Source organism: Eriocheir sinensis, unplaced genomic scaffold, assembly GCF_024679095.1.
Source record: "Eriocheir sinensis breed Jianghai 21 unplaced genomic scaffold, ASM2467909v1 Scaffold389, whole genome shotgun sequence".
NCBI classification, from domain to species: Eukaryota; Metazoa; Arthropoda; class Malacostraca; order Decapoda; family Varunidae; genus Eriocheir; species Eriocheir sinensis.
The window spans coordinates 60733-66808 of NW_026111708.1; the positions used below are offsets into that span (position 1 = coordinate 60733).

Below are 6076 nucleotides of genomic sequence, written 5' to 3' on the forward strand. Positions count from 1 at the left end.
TTGACGGTATTTTGCTAACAGGTCCTGAATTTGAGTTGACTGAAGGTCGTTGGTTCCCGCATGGATCAGATACACTGTGTCGTCCTTCGCATTTACTGAAACTGCATCGACAGCTGATTCAATATCGTCCAGTTTGGCTCCGGGGATACAGAAACGCTGCCGTGTCAACGTATTCCGACCACAAAACTCCGTAAGTTGGCCTCTCACCACACTGTCTCCAACTAAATTGACTCTAGTAGTTAGTTTGCCCATACCAGGAAACAGCGTCTGGTTCGTACATGTGACAGCTGGTAGAATGGTCTTGTGATTTCTTCTGGAAGGGCGCGAGGTACAAGCGGGAGCGCGGGCTAAGGTGGGTTTGGAAGTGGTGGTGGTTGTAGTAGTGGGTGGTTGGGAAAGGGTGGAGGGTGAGGTGTGGATGGAGGGAGATGTGGTATCAGAAGTGGAGGAGGAGGCGGAGGTTGAGTTCGTGTTGGAGGTGGAAGTGGAGGATGGAGTGGTGATGAGGATAGGGGAGGAGTCAAGGGTGTTGGAGGGAGAGGAAGGGAGAGCGGGAGAAAGGGGAGTGGTACTGTGGATGGAGGTGGATGGGGTAGGAAGGGAGGTGGATGGAGTAGAAGGAATGGTAAGGGTGGCAGCGGGATAAGGCGTTGCAGAGGAGTGGGGTGGTTGAGGCGAGGCAGAGGAGATAGTGTTGGAGGTGGAAGTGAAGAAGTAGTGGTGATGAGGAGAGGGGAGGAGTCAAGGGTGGTGGAGGGAGACGAGGGAGTGGGAGTGGATGAGGTAGCAAGGGAGGTGGATGGGGCGGAAGGAATAGTAAGGATGGAGGCGGGTTCAGGCGAGGCAGAGGAGGAGGAGGAGGTATGTAATTGGGTCAGAACGTCAGAATATGAGTTTGAGGAGGAGGAAGCTGGAGTAGGAAGGGCGGGGAAAGAAGAAGAAGAAGAAGAAGAATGAGGGGTAGGGAGTTGAGGGAAGGCCATCATGGTGTCCCAGATCAACGCATTGGAGCGTTGTAGATCCTCGTTGGTTGTTTGTAGTGCCTGAATACGTAAGTCTAAGACACAGTACCTACACATCGAGTCGCTGGTTTGGTAATGAATCGCAGCATATTTCTTAGAACAATTACAGCAATTGAAATAGTTGGACGGCATGATTACTTCTTTTTTTAATTTTTATTTACTGTTGCAAGACGATATAATTGTGTGCTTTACAGTTAAGATGAATTTTGTATCCGCGTGGACTAAGGTCAACACCTGGAAGGAGGCGGCTTTAAATCGGTCGAGTCACGCGGGAGAGTTTGAGGTGTGGCGTCTATGAGGGCCCACACGTGTTTTCCCTCCGGGATTAAAATTCTCTGGGGGATTAAACTTTTCCTCCTTTTCAAAACAGGTGTGCTGGTATACGGGTCAAGCTTTGTACTTCTACGTTAGTGACAGATTTTCTACGTTAGTTAGACACAAGAAGCTCACTGTCTTTCACTGGGTGCTGTGTTAGGTCGTGTAGTTGTAATCCTACTGAGGAAACACAGGAAACACAAAAAAAGTCGATATATAACTTAACCGCTCAGCTCAGCAGGGAAGTCCTCTCACTGTAAGGTAATCCTCGCAACACTTCAAACACTAGTTAGACGCGTCACAGCACTGAGTTAGACGTTAATTAATTAAGTTGAGTGGTGCTAAATCAGAAAAGTAAACAAGCACAGTTAGTCGTTCGATTTCTGAGAAGGCGTACGGGCCTATTTAAGTAACGGTTAATTAAAAACGTGAATGAACGGATTTCAAAAGTTGTGACGTTAAAATGTAACACACGGAGTCGATTCACACACAAAATAACAAGTGTCGTTTCACCAGACGAGGTGAAAAGCAAGGTTAAGGTTTGATGCCGCAGCAGCAGCAAGGTCAACGTCTGTCCCTTTGAGGAGGTCAGGCGAGACTGAAGGAGGAGTAGGAGAGGATTTAGGGAGTTACTGAGGGATGGGTGGCTCGGAAGAAGGATCCACCCGCAGAAATGTGTGACGTCAAGGAAATGGGAGGCATAGGGGATGAGATGTGAGTGAAGACGACGAGAGAGACAGTAAACCGATCTACTGCTTTAACTTGGCATATGCACTACAGTCATCTATCAAAAAGAGGTTGCATCCATTTCTTGAGCGGACTGATGTCATTGCAGCAGCTGGCATGGGCCCCAGGTTTAAGCTGGCATGGATGCCATGTAAGAAAATGCAAAAGGAAGAGGTTTCCAAGATTGTGGACCTAATTATTTCCGAGTCAACTCAGTCGACCTTGAAGAAGAAAACATTTCAAGAGAGTGAGCCTTTCGTCTTTTCGGCTGGCATGAGTGCAACACGACCTCGTCGTTTTGCTTACATGCCTCCAGCTGGGCAAATGATGGCAAGTGCATCAACAAATGACACTACAGTGGTGAAGGCAGAACTTGAAACGTACCTAGAAGAAGGTGTTTTGCCTTTTGATGTCAATCCACTGAGGTACTGGCGTGATGCAAAAAGCTTCAAAATTTGAAGCACTTTGCCAAGAATATTCTAGGGTGCTGTGCAACAACATGGACGCCCCGGGAAGCATGTCACATCCACGAACATAAAAAAAAAGTCCCCGCAGAGAAATTAAACAGCTGTCGTGATGATAACAGAAAAAGAGCAAAGGGCGGGAGGCGAGGGGGATGAAATGGATTGATGGTGATGAATGGGATGGAGAATGGAAAGGAAAGGGGGCTGATGAAGAAGTTTGAAAGAAATATATGTATAGAGAGCAAGGATGAAAGAAAGGGAGAAATAGAATGAAATAAAGAAGAGAGAAATAGAGGAACAGACGACTAAAGGGAAGTGGCAGCCCAATACAAATGTTAGGAAACTTTAGTGGGCCGTCCTCGTGAGTCAACACGCTCACTGGTGTTCTCCCTCAGCAGGTGTGTGAATGCAATGTACCTGAAAGACGTTAATTGGTGAACCAATTCTTACTATGTAAAATCAATCAATCAGTCAATCAGAGAAAGAAAATATAATTAAAAAGAAAAATTTGAAGTAAGAAAGAAAAGGGAAAGGATGGTGCGCCGGAAGCCGCGGCGAGGATTCCTTATGACGCTTGTGCGCGTCCCCGAGGCCCATCGGTCCTTCATCCAAGAACCGATAAACGCGGTGACCGGCGCCTTCACGGCATTTATGATTAATTTTATAATCCAGTCTGGTAGTTTTAAGAAGCGAGTTCTTGCATCCGCCCTATTCGAATCGGCGGGGCGGTGGAGCCCCAGCGAGCCCAAGGTCTCCCAGGCGAGCATGGCAGGACTGGAGGGCTCCCGGCAGGGCGCATCGGCGTCCATCGGGACCCCGACGGAGGTGCCGGAGATCTTTCGGCTACAACGCCGGGCAGGTGGGGCTCGTTAGCCGTGGTAGGCAATCTGCCTAGGAGAGCAAACTCCGAACAACAAACCCGGGCAGGTGAGGTTCGTTAGCCGTGGTAGGCAATTCACCTAGGAGAGCAAACTCCGAACAACAAACCCGGGCAGGTGAGGTTCGTGAGCCGTGGTAGGCAATTCACCTAGGAGAACAAACTCCGAACAATAAACCCGGGCAGGTTGGGCTCGTGAGCCGTCATAGGTAATACACCTAGGAGAGCAAACTCCGAACAATAAACCCGGGCAGGTTGGGCTCGTGAGCCGTCATAGGTAATACACCTAGGAGAGCAAACTCCGAACAATAAACCCGGGCAGGTTGGGCTCGTGAGCCGTCATAGTCAATACACCTAGGAGAGCAAACTCCGAACAATAAACCCGGGCAGGTGGAGCTCGTTAGCGAAAGCAGTTCATCTAGGAGAGCAAACTCCGATTATAAAACCGGGCAGGTGAAGGTCGTTAGCGTGAGCAGTTCACCTAGGAGAGCAAACTCCGATTACAAACCCGGGCAGGTGGAGGTCGTTAGCGAAAGCAATTCATCTAGGAGAGCAAACTCCGATTACAAACCCGGGCAGGTGGAGGTCGTTAGCGAAAGCAGTTCACCTAGGAGAGCAAACTCCGATTACAAGCCCGGGCAGGTGAGGTTCGTTAGCCGTGGTAGGCAATTCACCTAGGAGAGCAAACTCTGAACAATAAACCCGGGCAGGTTGGGCTCGTGAGCCGCCATAGGTAATACACCTAGGAGAGCAAACTCCGAACAATAAACCCGGGCAGGTGGAGCTCGTCAGCCGTGGTAGGCAATCTGCCTAGGAGAGCAAACTCCGAACGATAAACCCGGGCAGGTGGAGCTCGTCAGCCGTGGTAGGCAGTCTGCCTAGGAGAGCAAACTCCGAACAATAAACCGGGGCTTGTGGTGCTCGTTAGATGTCGTAGACAATCCACGTGATGGGAACACCAATGAAAAGGAAAATAAAAAGGAACACCAGAAAAAGGAAAATATAGTAACAAAACATCAAGAAAAGAAAATGAAAAACACAGATCATCCACCTTCAGGCCCTAACATCTCCAAAATTATGGATGAGTCTTTTCTGGGGAGAAAGAGGCTCATCCAGACCAAAGAACATAAAAAATGGATGATAAAGAAAGGAACACCAAAAAAATGGGAAAAAGAGAAAAAAACATCGCAAAAGAAAAGTAACAACAATAACAGAACGTCAAGAAAAGTAACATACAAAGAAACATCATCCACCATTCGGCCCCAAACTAACATCATCAAAATTATGGGTGGGTCTTTTCTGGGGAGAAAGAAACCCAGACCAAAGAACATCAAAGAGGGATGATATAGAAAAGAACACCTAAAAATAGGGGAAAAAAGAGCAAAAAAACATCGCAAAAGAAAAGTAACAGCAATAACAGAACACCATCAAGAAAAGTAACATACAAAGAAACATCATCCACCATTCGGCCCCAAACTAACATCACCAAAATTATGGGTGGGTCTCTTCTGGGAGGAAAGCGGCTCACCCAGACCAATGAACATCAACAAGAGGATGATATGAAATAAAGAACATCAAAAAAGAAAACAACAGCAAGAAAACAAAGAAAAGATAAAGAAAAGAAAAGGAAAAAGAAACAAAAAGAAAAAGAAAAACACCAAAATAAAATAAAACAAAAACAAAAAAATAATCCAAATAAATAAATAAATAAACAAATACAGAATACAGTAAAATTAACGAACTAACTAACTAATTCAAACTGTCTAACTATAAAACTACCTATCTAACTGAGGGTATTATACAAGAGTAATATTGGACTACCTATTAACTAACTAACTATCAAATCATCTAACGATCGAACATGTATTTGTCTGACTCCTTATCTATTTATCTGCATGGCTATCTATCATTATGTTTATCTATCTATCTTTTTTTTTTAGGAAGCAGCTCAAGGGCAAAAGTAGATAAATAAAAAAAAAAATCCGCATATATAAAAATAAGTTGTATCTCTATATATTTTATTTGTTTATCTTATTTGTTCAACTTATTTATTTGTTTACTTATCTACTCCGTCATCAGTCATGGTCAGTTCTACCTACACGTTTTCCTGCCACAATTTTTTTTTCATTGTGTAGTCCTTAGTTCCGGTCCGACCTTGAGCTGGAAGGGAAGGACGCGGGCAGGGAGGCAAGAAGAGGGAGGGAGGGAGGGAGGGGGGAGGTAGGACAGAGTAACAGGAAGAATTTGGATTATAATGGTTCCCCCCCCCTCCCCCTCTGCAGCCAAAAAATAAAACGAAGAAAAGCGTCAAGTAAGAAAAAAAAATAATAAATGGTAGCTAACAATGATAAAGAGTCTGCTAAAAAAATGGAAATCGATGAGGAAAAGACTTGGCAGTTTACTTTTTTTTTTTTTCAACATAGAAGACAGAAAGCTCAAGGGCCAACATAAGAGGATACAAAAAAAAAAAAAAGATCGCTACGTCGCTGCTCCCCAATCTTTATCCTTTTGATTATCTGTGTCTTGGATGTGGCAAAGTAAGAGACTTTGTATAACTACTGATATTTGTACTTTTCCGGGTATACCCTATTCACGGTGCTCAATAATGATGATAACAGTATAGCAGCAAGTAGTACGCAGTAGCTAGCGAGGCGGCACCTTTTAGCACTTCA

At 45.3% G+C, this 6076-nt stretch overlaps 1 long non-coding RNA gene across 1 annotated transcript; it reads right to left on the reverse strand.

Moving 5' to 3' along the window:
• Window positions 1–3190: 3190 nt before the first annotated feature.
• On the reverse strand, window positions 3191–4702 carry LOC126992041 (uncharacterized). The gene is made up of 3 exons (XR_007746102.1): window positions 3886–4702; window positions 3623–3822; window positions 3191–3486 (listed from the first exon to the last, which is right to left on the reverse strand). It is a non-coding gene; the product is annotated as an uncharacterized LOC126992041 (long non-coding RNA).
• Window positions 4703–6076: the final 1374 nt, after the last annotated feature.